This window comes from Chenopodium album, chromosome 20 (genome assembly GCF_948465745.1).
Source record: "Chenopodium album chromosome 20, dcCheAlbu1.1, whole genome shotgun sequence".
NCBI lineage: Eukaryota > Viridiplantae > Streptophyta > Magnoliopsida > Caryophyllales > Amaranthaceae > Chenopodium > Chenopodium album.
Window position 1 is genome coordinate 25,229,773 of NC_137853.1, and position 16,617 is coordinate 25,246,389.

Consider the following 16,617-nt stretch of genomic DNA (forward strand, 5'->3'; position numbering starts at 1 on the left):
TAGGAAAATAGTCCGGAAAATCATAGAATTTGATAAGGAATAAAACTCCACTCTGTCGCCAGAAATTTATCTTGTCGCGAGGCGACAGGCTTGTCGTTTCGCGACAAGACAGTTTTTTGCGGATTTTGTTTTTATCATATCTTTTGATCTATAAGTCTAAATAAGTCATATAATATGTCTTTGGAAAGATCTTGAAGTCTACTTTCTAATGCAATTAAAATAAAATTAAAATCTTTTGTAGATAAAAAGATATGGCCGAAATAGTGAAAGGGTGTCAGTTTTGGATAGAGTTTCGTATATCTTCCATATCTTTTTCGTTATAGCTCGGATTTATTATTATAATATATAATTGGAAAGATAATTTCAAGATCTATCCAACCATATAAAATTTGGATAAAAATTATGAGACACGAAAATAATATCTGACTATCTTTGAACATCTTTAAATTCAAATAGAATTAGGAAAGTTTTAAAAAAGGAAAGTTTATATTCAAATCAAATTCCATGATCTTATCTTTTCAAAAAAGGATAATTAAGATATTTTAGAAACTTATAGAAGATTCTAATCAATCCTAATTAGTATAGGCATAGGATTAAACCTTTGGACCCTCCTCATGATCATTGGGTCGTAGGTAAAATCCGGTTTGGGCCCAGTTTTGTGTTTTGGCCATAACTTCCTCATTTCATCGGAATTGGGCTTATAATATATTGTTGGAAAGGTCTTTTCAAGCCCCATCCAACTACATCATTATTGGACCCTTATCATGGACCAAACTAAACTGGATTGGACGTTTTTATAAAATAGAGTGGGTTTTCGAAAACAGAAATAAAGATTTTTAATAAAAACTAACCGCAACACTTGACTTTCCACACTTTCACCTCATTCAATTATCATTCGACATGAAAGGTATTCATCACTAGGTTTGGTTTTGGGGAGACACAAATGGGTGTCTACAGAAGGCATTTTAAAACGCCTTCAAAAACGATAATATAGATTTTATTATTGATATCTCAATAATAATAATGAAAATAATAATTTAAATCACAATACAGAAAATATATATATAAAGTTCATATGTACTGAAAAGCGACATAAAAGACGAAATGTGAAATCAGTATTATTATTCATTTATAATGACCTAATTAATAAACGGACATTATAATGAGTTTTATAAATAAAAGAATTAAAGAATACTTTATAAACAATACATTACCAATTTGATAAACGAGTTGACGGAATCACCCAATACAACTTTATTTATCGATATTGATACGATTGTGCATAAAACGTTTTTTAAACTCCAAAATCATTTTATACCTATTAGATTGGTACTTCAGTCAAGGAATCACCCATGATGACCCGTATCAATCGCAATAGATTAAATAATAAAATTACATATAATTTAGTAACACTTACTAAATTGATGCTTAAGCTTAATTAAGGAATCACCCTGTAAGGCTAATATCAATTCAGACAAGTCAAATACAATTTGAAATGATTAAAACTCAAATATAGAACATTTTTAAATAATAACTTTCAAACGTTTTGTCAAAATACTATAATTAGGGTCTAAAAAGGTTGGGATGACCCTTAAAACAAAGAACGGTCTTAATAATTAAATTAACATTTTAATTTAGAAATTGAGATTTAAATTAGAAATTAGGCTTTATAGGTTGAAACACACATAAAGTAATGGTTCAAAAATACGGGGTGTTACAGTTTTACCCCCATTCCTCCCCCATCCTTGACCATATTTTTCAAGTCTAGAGAAATAAAGAGAGAGAATTTTCTAAAGAGAGATATTTTGCCCCCGCCTGTAGCTGATTTCAAGAAAACTTTACGTCTGCAGTTTCGTGGACACAACCGGTCACCGCTTGAGACGTTTTTCCAGAATTCTACAAAGATAATCGTCTCTCCCCTTCTTAGCTCTTTCAAGCTTTTACCACTTGTATTTTTTACACTTCTTCAATAAATGGTTCACCATCAACAAACACGGCACAACCTAGGACAGTAGTCAGCCGGTCTCCTGGTACGGCTGAGTCTAGGACTGGGGGTTCATCTCTGGATGTATGGACCTGCTTTGCTCATCCCCAAATCCCACCATCTCTATGTCTGTGCAGGACACAATGACGAGGGTTAAACAGACGGCTACAAAGCCAAAAAGGAGAAGGCGCACTATGGAAGTGCCTATAGATGAGGTAACCCCAAACGGGGAATACTAGGAATCGGATGAGCAAGCAAAGTCTTCTCTGCGTGCCCTCACCACTCCCATTGATGGGATCTTGAACGTTCGCCTCTGCTCACAGTCCTAATAATGAGTCAGACGGCGAAGAGGCCGCTGACAGGTCCGGCTCTGAGGCATCCATCTCCAATGAAGAGGATGTCGGATGTGAGTACCAACTAATGACCAAGGGGTCGTCTATAACGAACCCCACTGAAACGGGGATGTCCCTTAAGGACATTGCTACCTTGAAAGGTAGCTTCGGAGCTTTCCAAGACATACACCCAATAAGGTACGGTTGGAATATAGAGGTATCGCCTGTGGAGGCGATGGTTGCCTAGGATGACAACATCGAGCATGCTGATAACTATTTTGGCTGCTTTGAGGCGGCGTTTAAAGCCGGCCTCCATTTCCCCCTCCACCGAGGAATAAAGGCAATCTTAAGGGGGTACGAGCTAGGCGTCTGGCAGCTTACTCCTAACTCGTGGGTTAACATTTTAAGCTACATCGCAACCTGCGAGTTTCAGAATGTGACGCCTAGCTTTGAGGTGTTTGCTCATATGCATTATATGAGCCGCGCTCCAGGCGGTTGGGGAGTGTGATATACTCTAACCACACTCCTAGAGTATATGATAACGCTGGACAAGGCGTCCAAGTGGAGTAACTGGAGGAAGAAGTTTAATTTGGTATCTTCCTCAACTTTGCGATTCAACCAGACCCTCTACTAGTACAATAAGGACCCGGCTCTGCTGGGAAGAAACTGTGCCCGCCCACATATTCCTGAAAAGGCTTGGGCGAAAATAATGGAGCCGGGTCAATTCACAACGACCACAATGCCGCTTGACGATGGGAGCGAAATAATTGTGCCTAAGAACTGGGTGCCCCATTCAGAGTGTCTCAAAGATGAGCCGTTTCTCTCTGCTTGTGGTCTAAGCACCATGTTTGAGAGACGTATGTAACCCCTAAAGTGGCTTGTTTGCATGTTTTGCTTTTCATTACTTGTCTTATTATTTATCTAACCGGTTGACTTCCTATTTTTGCAGAAGTTTGATTAGAAATGGTTGACGCCAACAAGACGCCTGCCAAACCTGCTGCTTAAGTCCGAAAGGAGCTTCTAGATCGAGCATAAGAAGGCCTTAGCGGCCAATAAGGATGGGGTAAGCTCCGCCTGACCTACTAGATTATAAAATTCTTCTTTAACCAAACTAACTTGCCGGTTGTCTTATCTAAGAGTGGGAGGAAAGTTGTTCCTTAGTTAATTACCATGATGCTCAAACGAAATTGGCTACAGAACCTCAAGAAGACCCCCTCCAAGGCAGCCAAAACTCAAACTACCTAGACTGCATCTTAAGTGACGTTTGGGCAGTAAAGACCAACAACCGGAGGTAAAAGCCCGTCTGCATTGAAGGCTCTCAGCGAGAGTTCTAAAATAAGCAGTAAAGAGTCGGGTGTTCTGAGACGCCGAAGGGTGGCATGCCACCCGGTGCTGCATTCGGTTTTGCAGCGGCTGGGGGCGCAGGGGACCCTCAGTCTAAGACTCCAGGTGGGACTGATGTTTAGAACTCCCCTTGCCGTTGGACTACTTAATGCGAGTAAAATCCAAAACTTCCTAGTCTGAGATTTGCCACGCAGCCATCACGATATTGATGTCGCCTATGCTGCTTCCTCACAAAATCTTTCTTATGGTGTAGATACATCCCAGAAATGGCAAGTCATACAACCGTATGCCAAGTAGATGTTGAGGACTCTCACCCGGTCAGATAAGGATTGGGTCCCTAGGTTGCAGCAGGTCAACTTTGACCAGATCCTTGCCATAATGGCTGAGGTAATTTGCACCCCTTTTTCATTATGTTTAATTTTGTTTGATAGTTAGCTAACTCTTTGCCACTGTCTGTGCTTTTTCAGGTTATGTTGAGAGTAGACGGGTTGAAAGTCTCGTTTAGGAGGAAGCAAAAGGAGGTGAGTGCTTCGAGGTTTTTTGGAATCCCTTGGGATATTGGTCGCGCTCTGCCGGTAATGAGACTCGGACACCTACAAAAACACGAATCTCCGGTGGTCGGATATCCGCCTCCGAAGATCAAGTTAGTGATCGGAATAAATGTAGAGAGAGAAAGTAGAGAGAAGTTGGAGCTTTTAGTGCTCTTTTTGAGGTTATGTCACAATGCACCCCTCCCATCATTAATGATTGGGGTATTTATAGGGGTGGGGATTTGTGCCCCTTAAGGTAAGTGACCTAGAAATTAGTGCTCTAATTGGCTGCGTAATCAGGGGAGGGCACGTGTCCTAAGGGGGCGCCGTTTTAGCGACATTTTAGGACATTGGGCCTCCTGATGTAAGGAGGACTTTTGTCACCCTCTTTATTTCAAGTGCTCTCTTCCTCTTCATACGTGTCATCTTCTTACAATGACACGTGTCGCCTATTGATTGGGCCACGTGTCACCACGCGATTGGACCACGTACTTGGGGTATTTTTACCCTAAACATTTACCCCTCAAAGGGGGTGGCTCGTCCCAATCGGGACGACTCCTCTAATCTTACTCGTTCGAGTACCTTAGGCGCATTTGGAGAAATTTGAGTTGTTGGTTGGAGTCGGACAGGATGGGCCGAAGGGCCTTGATTGACTCGTCTAACATCTTCAAGGAACTTAGCCTGATTGTCAGTCAGATAGGATGGGCCGAAGGACCTTCAATTGGCAACCAGTTGTCCTCTATTTTCCAAGAAAATGGTTCAACTTCCGAGGCAGATGGTGAATTTGACGGGTAATTATGACGCCCATTCGAATTCCGTCTTTAATGTGTGGTTATCCGTGTGGATTCTGTCAAAAGAGGCGGAACGATTGAAAACCATTCGACTTTTAGGTTAAATTTTTTTTGAAAGTTAACCGTTCCTCATTCCTTAGGCGGGAAAGACCTTTTTTGTCATTTAACCCCTTAAATGTTGCCTATTAATATCAAGGCTTTGACCCCACTGTTTTCACTTTGCATTTTAATATAGAGAAGTCAGAGCTCCTAGAGAGAGAAAGTTACTTTCGGCCGGAATCTTTAAGAGCTCCACCATACGTTCGAGTTTTCCGTTCAAGTCCTTGAGTTTTCCAGCCATCCTTCATACAAGATCTTCAGAGTTTTTCAACTTTCTACTCGTACAAAGGTAACCAAAAACTCTCTTCTTCTTTCTTGATTTTTATATACTTGTTTCATTTCTTTTTGAGCACACTGGCTCAACACTCGGCCTCGTCCGTTTCTCCTCATGAGGCCATCTGTTTGCCTGGGACTAAGGAATCTACAGTGGACGGCGACGAGCCTTCGTCTTTGTGGAGTGGGTCCATTTCTAGTGTGTACTAACTCACCCCCACCTATCCTTCTGTGTCCCCGCAGGCGAACATGGTGTGTACGAGGCAAACATACGACCGATATGCTGCCCGAAATTTAGACGACAGCTTGATTGAACCCTTAGCCTCCTATGATTCGAATAATACTGACTTGGAGAATACCAACACAAACACGAATACAAACACCTCGGCCACTATGAGTGGTAGTGAATGTTCGGTGCTCGAGGTGACCACTTCTTTTGAGGAGCGCCAAAATCAACAAGGCGCCTTTACCTCTAGACGGGGTTCGAATACAACCCGTGCTCTAATTGCCGGCTCGATCCTAGGTTCGGACGAGCTGCCGACTTCGTTGCCCCCCTCTTCATCTCGAGCAAGGGTGGCTCAATTTGCCCAAAATTAGCCACAGTCTTCCACTGCGACTGTTATTTAAGATGACCAAAAATGGCCACAGTCCTTTACGGCCGCCGGCACACAATACCAAAATCAGCTAGGCTCCTCTGTGGCTGCCGAGCGGACTCTTGCTCCCCCCTTTTCTCAAGCTCTCATGTCAGCAAGCCTAGGGCTTCGCCCCACTCCATCTAGAAATCACAGTTTTGGGGGCGGCAAAAAGACAAGGGAAAGGCCCCCTTGGTGCCTAAAGAACCAATGTTGGTCGAGCCAAGGTTGGAGGTAGTTCTGTCGAGGCAGATGAGCTGGTGTAGACACCCATTTGTGTCTCCCCATAACCAAACCAAGTGATGAATACCTTTCGCGTCGAACCATATTCGAATGAAGTGAAAGTGTGAAAGGTCAAGTGTTGCAGTTAGTTTTTATCAAAAATCTTTCTTTCTGTTTTTGAAAACAACTCTATTTTATAAAAATAGCCAATACAATTTAGTTTGGTCCGTGACAAGGGTCCAATAATAGTTTAGTTGGATGGGGCTCGAAAAGAGCTTTTTAACGATATATTATAAGCCCAATTCCGATGAATAATGAGGAAGTTATGGCCAAAATACTAAACTGGGCCCGGTTTGATCTTTACATGCGGCCCAATGATCTAGAGGAGATTCTAATATTAATTATTATTCCTAAACTTACTAGGATTAATTATAGTCTTCTGTAATTCTCTAGAAGGTTCTTTTCAATCGTAATAGAGTTAGAATTAATAATTATATTTTGATAAGTTTTATTTGGAATAAAATATCATTTTATTAAAATACAATTTCAGCTTCTGTAGGGATTCCATAGATCAAATTTGATTTAAAATTGGATTCCACATGGAAAGCGCGTGAAAACCAGGCTGTCGCCAAATGACAGGCCTGTCCCTACGCGGCAGAACTTGTCGCCACGCGACAGACTCTATCGCCAAGCGACAGAGTGGTTTTGCAGCGACAGCTTATAGTTTTATTCCTTATCAAATTCTATGCTTTTCCGAACTATTTTTATTATAAATAGGGTCCCGAATCTCCATTTTTATTCATTCACAATCACCTAATTCTCTCTATTCTCTCTTGAGAAATACATGCTTTCTTTCTCTCTCTTTCTAAACTAGCTTTTACAAACACATTTCCACATACACAAGATTTTGAAACACCTAGCCAAGTTCGATGTTGTCTTCGACCTAGACGTGAAAGGTTGATAATTTCTGAGGGTTTGGTCCCAAATCCAGTCTAAATTTTTTAACTATTTCTTTCAATTGTTTAATTTAATTCTTTAATTTTATTATTTTCATTGAAGTTTACTAACGCGTTTATTTTGTTATTAGAAAGAGGTACGAGGCTTCAAAGTAAGTGATTAGCTTACTCCCTATTTTATTTCAATGTAGAAAGCATGTTTAGATTTGATTTATTCCTAGTATCATGTTTAGGGTGCCTTTTATTATTTCTAATAGCATGTTAGTATCATGTTAGGTTTAAAGCTTTGATCTTTAATGCTTAGTGACATGCTAGAATTTGTTATTAATCTTGTTAGTATCATGCCTAGGATCTTGCTATTATATTTTAGCATGATTATTTATGATTATTACAAAACTTTCTCTCTCTAAGAGAGCTTCTCACTTTACACTACACCAAAAACTAGATTAGAGATCGCAAAATATAGAACGGTTAACTTAGATATGCGATCTCTAGAATTATATAGAACGCCTATCTTAATTAACCGTTCTATTTGATTTATTTTATTTATTTTATTAAATTGTGATTTTATTACATAGAACGCATTTCTTACTTAACCGTTCTATTTGATATTTCCAAATTTTACACTTACAATATAGATCGCTCCTCTTAGTTAACCGTTCTATATGTTCAACATTATTTTTTAAAAAATAAAAATAACAATAAAAATCTAACATACTAAAAGGCCCAAAATTCTAACCCTAACTCCTCTTTCCTCTTAAGAATTAAGATAACCGTCATTCTCAAATAGTCAAATAACTTCCCCTCTTCATTTCCTCATCCTCTCACGCATTTCTTCCCTCCTTTGAAACCCTTAGTCCTTTCTCTTCTACCTTCATCCCTCAAAGTCCGATGCTAAAAATTCCGGTTGACGCCCGATTAACCCCTTCTCCGTTGTCTTCTTCCTATATTTTCAACTATCCTATTCGTCACATCACTTTGTTTTCCAACCCCAACTCCGATGTAATACGGTGCACGAAAGCTCGAACCATTAAAATCTCGGTTTTTCTCTGTTTATGGTCGCAAGTTGTTGCGGGTTGATTGGGGTTTTGCGTTATAAAGGTAGGTGGTGGCTGATATTGAATTGATTGGTGGGTCGAGTAAGGTGGTGGCTGACATTAAATTGGTTGGTGGGTCGTGTAAGGTTTTACATTATCAAGTGCATTTTAGTTCTTAATTATTAATTTTAGATCTATAACTTTTATCAATTGATTTTTATGTTGTGATTTGGATTATAATTTCTGATTTTTCATCTTTGATTTGTGGGTGTTTGGTGCAGCTAGTTCAGATTTGTGGGTGTTTGGTGCGGCTTGTTCAGGACGTTGCGGTGGTCGACTTTGGTGGAGACGCTGCAATGGTCGAGGTTGGTCGAGGCGCTGCTAGTTCAGGTTGTTGAAGCTCCGCTGCGGTTGAATTGTATTATTAAGGTGGAGGTGGTTCAAATTTCATGGGCAATTCAAGTTGCATTTCTAAAGTTGTTAGAAGTTTAGCACATTGATAATTATTAAGTTAGGGTATAGAATTGTATCAAAATGTACTTGAGATGTAATTATTTGAATATAAAGAATACTCCGTAATAAAGGTTCTTTTTAATTTGAAATTTGACTTTTTACAATTTCAATTCTATTTGATTGATTTATTAAATGATGGTGTTGATTAGGATATATGCAACCTCTGTGATGCAAAATAAATATATTTTTTTTGAAAAAAAAATGACAAAGAGAACGGTTATCTTAGCTAACCGTTCTCTTTTATTCATTTTATATAAACATATAAAATAGGAAAGAGAACGGTTATCTTTTGGATATAGAACGCCTCTTGTACCCGTTCTCTTTTCCCTTGCATATAGTTCGCCTCTTGCACCCGTTCTGTAAACTTTACACATCTCTTAGCAGAAGAATGCCTCTGAGGCGTTCTGTAAGGCCTATTATAACAGTTCTCTAAGGCCTTTTTTGTAGTAGTGCTAGAAATAGAGTTTCCTCTTTCTTACTTATCTTTCATCTATCTTGGTTACGGTGGCACCACCCAATCTATTAAAAAAGTTAACTTTCCTTTCATAATTACATTTACGGTAAATAGTGCCTTCAGTAAGTATTTAGCTTAATCTTTTCTGCCACTTGGCGATTTTGGTTGGTGCCTTAGAGTATGGCCAATCAAACAATCCTTCCTTAATCATTGCAAAGTTAACAGTAACAAAGGGATACAAAAGTTCCGTTTAGTTATCCTATTGATTTGATTCTATCCTGTTTTATTCTCATCTCACTGCCATTAATCTCAAACGGATTTGCAGTCTTGGTTACCTAAAAGCCAAAATTAATTACGGCAGTAATTCCCTAGAATCGAGGTTACACTGCATGCAAGAAACACCCTCTACGAGACATAAAAAACGCTTCGCCTCCTTGGCAAGGTGGCTAGTATATATATATTTGAACAGTGTTGCACCCCCCTCACACAACTTGCTTCTTCTTCTTCTAGTTTTCTTACATTCTCTTCTTCTTGTCTCTCTTCTTCTCCTTTCTTCCCTGCTTAACCATGGCCAATAACGTGAATGCCAGATGGAATCTTAACAGGTCAGCAGCCCTTCCTGAACTTGAACCTTATAGAGTGAATGGGAGTAGGGCATTCTGGGAAAAATGTGTGTATGGTTTCCTGGTGGATTACCGCAGCCTAAGCCCTGCTTCCATTCAAAATATTGTCAACAACAGATGGAGGAAAAGGGGACATATAGATGTCTATAAAATGGGGGATCTGTATGTCTTCAAATGTTCGCATGACGATGACAAAAGAGAAATGCTGGCTAAGACAAAAACTTGCTTTGACGGAGCTTTAATGGTCTTTGCCCCTTGGTGGCCGAATCAAGTGCCCTCCTCGGTTAGATTCAGGAGAGCAAAGTTCACGGTCAGAATCTGTGGACTTCCGTGTGAGTATCTCAATTCTCATATGGCAGAAACAGTAGGAGAGCTACTTGGGGCTCCCTTTGGAATTGAGTTCGAATCGAACTTTGTCCCTAGAAATGACTATCTCAAGATCGAGATAATGGTGAACCTTGGAGAGCCTTTAACTCCAGGTTTCTTTCTGAAACTTGATGATGATGCTGTGAACTTCCGTGTGAGTATCTCAATTCTCATATGGCAGAAACAGTAGGAGAGCTACTTGGGGCTCCCTTTGGAATTGAGTTCGAATCGAACTTTGTCCCTAGAAATGACTATCTCAAGATCGAGATAATGGTGAACCTTGGAGAGCCTTTAACTCCAGGTTTCTTTCTGAAACTTGATGATGATGCTGTGATTTGGATTCAGCTGCGATACGAGAAGCTTTTCATGTATTGCACCAGATGTGGTAGAATTGGTCACAAGTACTCAAGATGTAGAAGGCATGAAGAGCTTATAGAGCAAGATATAGACCATAAAATGATGGAATACATGGCTAAGGGTATTCTAACTCTAGCCATAGTGGACGACTTCTCAATGTTCAGTCTTGACTTTAGGGCTACTCCATCCTCAAAGCGAACTATCACCACGAGACTCAGTCTGGTAGAGGAACCAGACCGTCCACCTTCGCCTAGCTTTGTGGCGTCGGATATCATGGTGGATTTTGACTTGGGTATTGAAAATGGAGGAAGGTCTGTTAGACCAGGTGCACGCTTCAATAGCAGGGGTGCTCCATTCAGGGGGCCAATTATTGGTCAGAATGAACATGCACAGACGGAAAATAATCTAGAAGGGCAAGCTCCCATGGTTACCGAAGAGGGGTCTGTTGATGCAGGCACTTCAACTAGAATTATGAATGAAGGAAGCTTGTTTGGAGATCCATACAGAGATGCGGCAAGGGGGAATCCAACCCAAGATGTTGGACTGGAAGGTACCACTAATGCTGAGATGCTAGCGACTATTCCCCACTATGGATCTGAAATTGAAAGTATAAGGCATGATTTAATCATGAGTTCTGCAGTCCAGTCAAGAGTGGAATTGAATGATGATATCGCTAGTAGAGAGGAGGATAATCGGGGATACAACCAGCGTTTCTTTATCGAATTTGATAGTCAAAACAACCCAAGGGCAGTGGAAATAAGAGAGCCTGACTCTCCTCCACTTTATGAACCCATAAATATTCAAGACGATGAAGAAAATGAGGCTTACCCTATAGGACAGATTCCCGAGGATCCGATGAGCCCATGGATGGGGGAAGCGCCAATAAATATTGCCGAGGAAGATCAATTAGAGGAGAACAGTGTGCAAGCAGATCAGGAGCAAGAAGTTCAGCAACCCCGAATTGAGAAACTAGAAGTTGAAATCATAGGAAACAGGCAAGCTGAAATCTACAAAGCAACCGAAACAATGTCAGACAGTGCAATTCTCTTCACCAGATGGGGAGAAAAGATAGGAGAGGAAGGCCAATGCGTAACAGGAGGTTCAAAAAAGAAAAAGTTAAGAGAAGGTTCAAATCTGATAAGTGCCCTCTAAAAAGGAAGGCAATTTCTAACCTAGATCTGGTTTCTATCGATTTTATAGAGGAAGAGATGGATGATGATGACTCCTTATTGGCTAGGAAAAAGAAAAAAGGAAAAAGCATAGCTAGGAAGGGTGATCTAGGTGCTGGAACGTCTACTTCAGCAAGACTTGGTGGTGGGCCGAGTCGTTTTTTCGCCTTTGAGGTTTTTACTCAGCTTACTTTTGCGGATGATGGGCTTGCGGTGGTTGACCGAAATCAACCACCTACAACTCCATGATTGGGCTTTTATGGAATTGTTGGGGAATTAAAAACCCAACAACCCCGATAATTCCTAAAATAAAAAAACTGGTTGGGTCTTTTGGGCCGGACTTGGTTTTTAATAGATTAGGATCGCTAGGCTTTAATTTCTTTAAGGGTGTCAATGCTAGAGGCCTTAGTGGGGGGATTTGGCTTGGCTGGAAAATTAAGAATATGTTAGATGTTGTTTTTGTTTGTACTAATTTCCTTGTACTAGATATCAATGATGTTATGAATGGAAAATGGAGACTTATTTTGGTTTATGGAGAACCCAATGCTTCACGTGGGGTGAAGTATGGGGTAGCCTCAATCTATGGTTAAATCCCGATCTTGATCTCCCGGTTGTAATTATGGGAGATTTTAATCAAGTAGATAGTAGCCTTGACAACACAGGAAAACATTCGACTAACATTAGGGGAGTGAATATTTTCAATTCATGGAAGGCCCAAAACAACCTCCATGACTTGTGCTTTGAAGGTCCAAGATTTACTTGGACTAATGGAAGGGATGGTGACGAGAGAGTTCTAGAAAGGCTTGATAAAGGTTATGCTAACTCCAAATGGGTTGCCTGTTTTCCCCACGCTGTCTTAAAACACCAGCCCATACAGCTGTCAGATCATGCCCCTTTAGTTTTTTACAATACTCCATCCACACAAAATAAAAGGAGTTTTTACAAGCTAGAAAGGTGGAGCTTAGAGTATGCAGAGTGCATTGACTTAGCAAAAACCAAGTGGAACTCGAACCTGAGAGGTTCTCCAATGTTCAAACTAGCTAAAAAAATATAGTTAGTGAGACAAGGAATTAAGGCTTGGAGTTTAGACAAGAGAGAAGAATGGAATGGGAATTGGGATAAATTTGAAAAGGACCTTCTGGAAGCACAACTTCTACTCGAGTCTACTAGGAAGGATGAGGATTTCATTAGGGCTAGCAAGAACCTAGAGGAGTACTCGAGAAACATTGCGCTTTATTGGAGACAAAGGGCTAAACTAAACTGGAATTACGCAGGAGATACATGCTCAAGGTATTTCTTCAATTTTGTTAAAGGTTGAAAGTCAAGAAATCACTTAGAGGCCCTTAAAAATGAAGAAGGGAACTGGATCAGTGATGAAAGAAGGATGAGTGAACTTATCATGAAGTACTTTAAAGGTATTTATGGAGGTTGTGAAGAAGCTAGCAGTAACAGAGAAAAAGAGATTGAAGAAGACCTGAGAGGTCTAAACAAATCTCTTGCAGAAGACCAAAGAGATATGCTGTCTAAACCCTATTCTAGAAGAGAGATTAAAAACGCTCTATTTGTCATGAAACCTTGGAAAGCTCCTGGGCCAGATGGCGTCCCAGCAGGCTTTCTCCAAAAGAACTGGTCATGGGTTCAGGATGATGTGGTAGGCGCTGTACAATCTGCTCTGAGTACAGGAAACATTCTTCGAGAATTAAATTTCACAAATATTGCCCTAATCCCAAAGTGTGATGACCCTGAAAGTGCTGAAAAGTTAAGACCAATTGGGCTTTGTAATGTAACTTATAAAATTCTTTCCAAATGCATCACTAACCGGTTGAGAAGAGTCATTAATGATCTAGTGAGCCAATTTCAAAACGCTTTCATTCCGAGTCGTACAATCTCTGGCAATATTCTTTTAGCCCATGAATTACTGGAAAACATAAGGAAAACAAAGAAAGGTGTGAGAAGCAAATTGGCAGTGAAAGCAGATATGAGCAAGGCTTACGATAGAATTAAGTGGGATTTCCTTGAAAAAACGCTAATTAAAGTGGGGCTGCCTGAGTTGATGATCAAAACAATCATGAACTGTGTAAGCACAGTCTCCTTTACAGTTTTAATTAATGGAAATAAACAGGAAGCCTTCACTCCAAAGTGTGGTCTGAGACAGGGGGATCCCTTGTCTCCCTACCTTTTTATTCTTTGTATGGAAGGGCTTACGGGGTTAATTCAAGAAGAGGAGAGGAAGGGAAACATCACAGGGGTGCGAGTTGCTCAAAGAGCCCCAAAGATCACACACCTGTTATTCGCAGATGATTCAGCTTTTTTTATTCAGGGGAACGAGTAATGTGTTAGAGCCTTGGGTGATGTTTTGAATACTTACTGCAGAGCTTCTGGTCAAGTTATCAATCAAGACAAATCTGTTCTTTTAACTAGCCCTAACATATACACTGATGATAAGGATAAATTCAGTAATTTAGTCGGGGTTAGAGTGAGTGATAAGTTTGGAGTCTACTTAAGTATTCCGGCAGATTTTGGCTCCTCATAAAAAAAAAAAGAAATCTTTGGAAGGGTTGTGGAGAAAGTAAATGAGCGGCTTAATGCATGGAACTCTCTCTTCCTTTCATCTGCAGGAAGATTAACTTTGATAAACTCGGTGCTTTTAAGTTTAGGTACCTACATTTTCTCAGTTTTCAAGTGCCCTTTTAATTTATTAAAAAAGATCAACATTATTGTTGCTAAATTCTGGTGGGTGGGCAATAAAAGTAGAAAGGGTGTTTATTGGAAAAATTGGAAACTTCTAACCAAACCAAAAGAGTTAGGAGGATTAGGAATCAAGGATGCTCAGGTTTTCAACCAAGCCTTATTGGCTAAGCAGGGATGGCGCATTATTAACGATAAAGAATCCCTTTTAAGTAAGGTTTACACTGCAAAATATAGAATAAGTGATTACTCTTTGTTTGATGATTCCTGGAATAGAAAGGCTGGAACTTGGGGTTGGAATGGCATAAAATGGGGATTACAGGTTCTTTTTAAAGGTTGCTTCTGGTCTATTGGGGATGGGTGCAAAACTAAAATTCACCATCCTTGGATCAACGGGAAATCGCCTTCCTGGAAGTCTGAGGAGCTCTTCTCGAATGATAGAGTATGCACTATCATAAAAGAAAATGGAGAGTGGGATGTTAACCTGTGCAATTACTAGTTCACCGAAGAAACAGTTGCTAACATAGCAAAGATATCACCTATGGAGAAAGGTTTCAATGATCTGCTAGTTTGGAAAGGGGAAAAAATGGAAATTATACAGTGAGGAGTGGTTATGCTACTATTTTGGGAAGCAGAAGTAACGGAAATGTGATCGAAAACCAAATTTGGAGCAACCTCAAAAGAAACCAAATTTGGAGGAAGTTCTGGAAATGGGATAACTCCCCAAGGCAAAAAATTTTATTATAGAAAATTTTCAATAATGCCTTACCTGTAGGAAGTGAAAGATTGAAAAGGAACCTAGGAGAAGATCATAACTGCCATTTGTGTAATTCTAAGGATAGCTCAGCAGGGGGGAAATTGGAAACCTTAAATCACATTTTCCGAGATTGCGAGTTTGCAAGTCACATCTGGAGGGGCAGTATACTAGGAATTAATGTTGCTAATCAAGAGCACATTCCAATTGCTGATTGGATTATCAATTGGCAAAACTTTCTATGTAGCAAATTCAAGGAAACTGGCGAATTTCAACCACTTTTCATGGGTATTTTAGAAGGAATCTGGGAAGCAAGAAATAAACAAATTTTTCAAAATTCAACCCCAAATCCTTATAGCACGCTAAAGAAGATAGAGTACCTAGCTAGCAATATTCGATACGACCCAAAAACCCATCAAGATCGCGAGATCCGCACTGGTCCGGAACAAGAGATTCCACCGGGTTTTGAAGATCTACATCAAACAAATAAAGAACGCGTAAATGGAGGGAAATATGTTCTTATAACAGGGATTAGTGAGTGTGAAAGTGCTAAAATCCAAACAAAAATTACCAAGGCAAGGGATGGCCGAAATCTTGGGCGGTGGTCTCTCAAATTAGTAGGGGAGATCGCCATGGAAGACGAAGTCGACCTCAACAATGGAACAAAAGAAGCTGACGAACTGATGGTGCTTCTGAACGGCATTAAGTATGCCTTCTCTTTGAAGATCCTGCACATCAAGATCAGAGTCAAAAACCATACTATTGTGAGATGTCTTAGGGGAGAGATGACAGGAGCCAATGAAGCAAGGATGATAATTTTTAGGATTAGCAAGTTGCTTCTAAGTTTTCATTGTGTTATTTTAATTTGCAATAGTGCTGGGAATTAATTTTCCTTTAGTTTGCTGTCAAAAAAAAAAAAAAATTATTTATGATTATTTATGATTATTATTACCATGATATGATGCTTATTATTATGTTGCTTGATATATATTTATTTATTGTTATTGCTTGATCACACCTTTTATGCATGTTTAAAGGGAATTTGTACTTGAAATGACGCTTAATTAATAAGATAATTAATAATTTGGTTTAGGCCTAAATATGATTTGAATTCAAGTTACCGCCAATAATAGTTTTATTTGTGCATTAATATTCAACCAACATAGATTAAACACGTTTAGGGTTAATATAATGTTTGCATGTTAGTCAAAAAGCGCACATGAATACGAGTAGAATAAAGTAGAGGCCTATTTTATAGGGCGAGTTCCTTCTTTTGTAGATTGGATTCGTACCCTCATCCCCAAACCCTATTTGGTTCAAGACCTTTTGGAGTTGACGATCTCATGGATCGTTAAGGGGTGTAACCTTCACCTCGTCAACGGTTTACAAGTTCCTAAAACTTGTTGGCGACTCTTTTGCTCTCTTTTCTTTCCCTTTGGACGCCACCATACTTTAGTGTATGATCACAGTGGGGTTCAAGCTTGGGGTTGTGA

The 16,617-nt window shown here is 39.7% G+C and overlaps 1 long non-coding RNA gene across 1 annotated transcript; it reads right to left on the minus strand.

Moving 5' to 3' along the window:
* Positions 1-11,345: 11,345 nt before the first annotated feature.
* LOC145596559 (uncharacterized) lies at positions 11,346-15,934 on the minus strand. The gene is made up of 4 exons (XR_014103258.1): positions 15,696-15,934; positions 15,505-15,597; positions 13,502-13,600; positions 11,346-11,520 (listed from the first exon to the last, which is right to left on the minus strand). It is a non-coding gene; the product is annotated as an uncharacterized LOC145596559 (long non-coding RNA).
* Between the last annotated feature and the right edge of the window lie 683 nt (positions 15,935-16,617).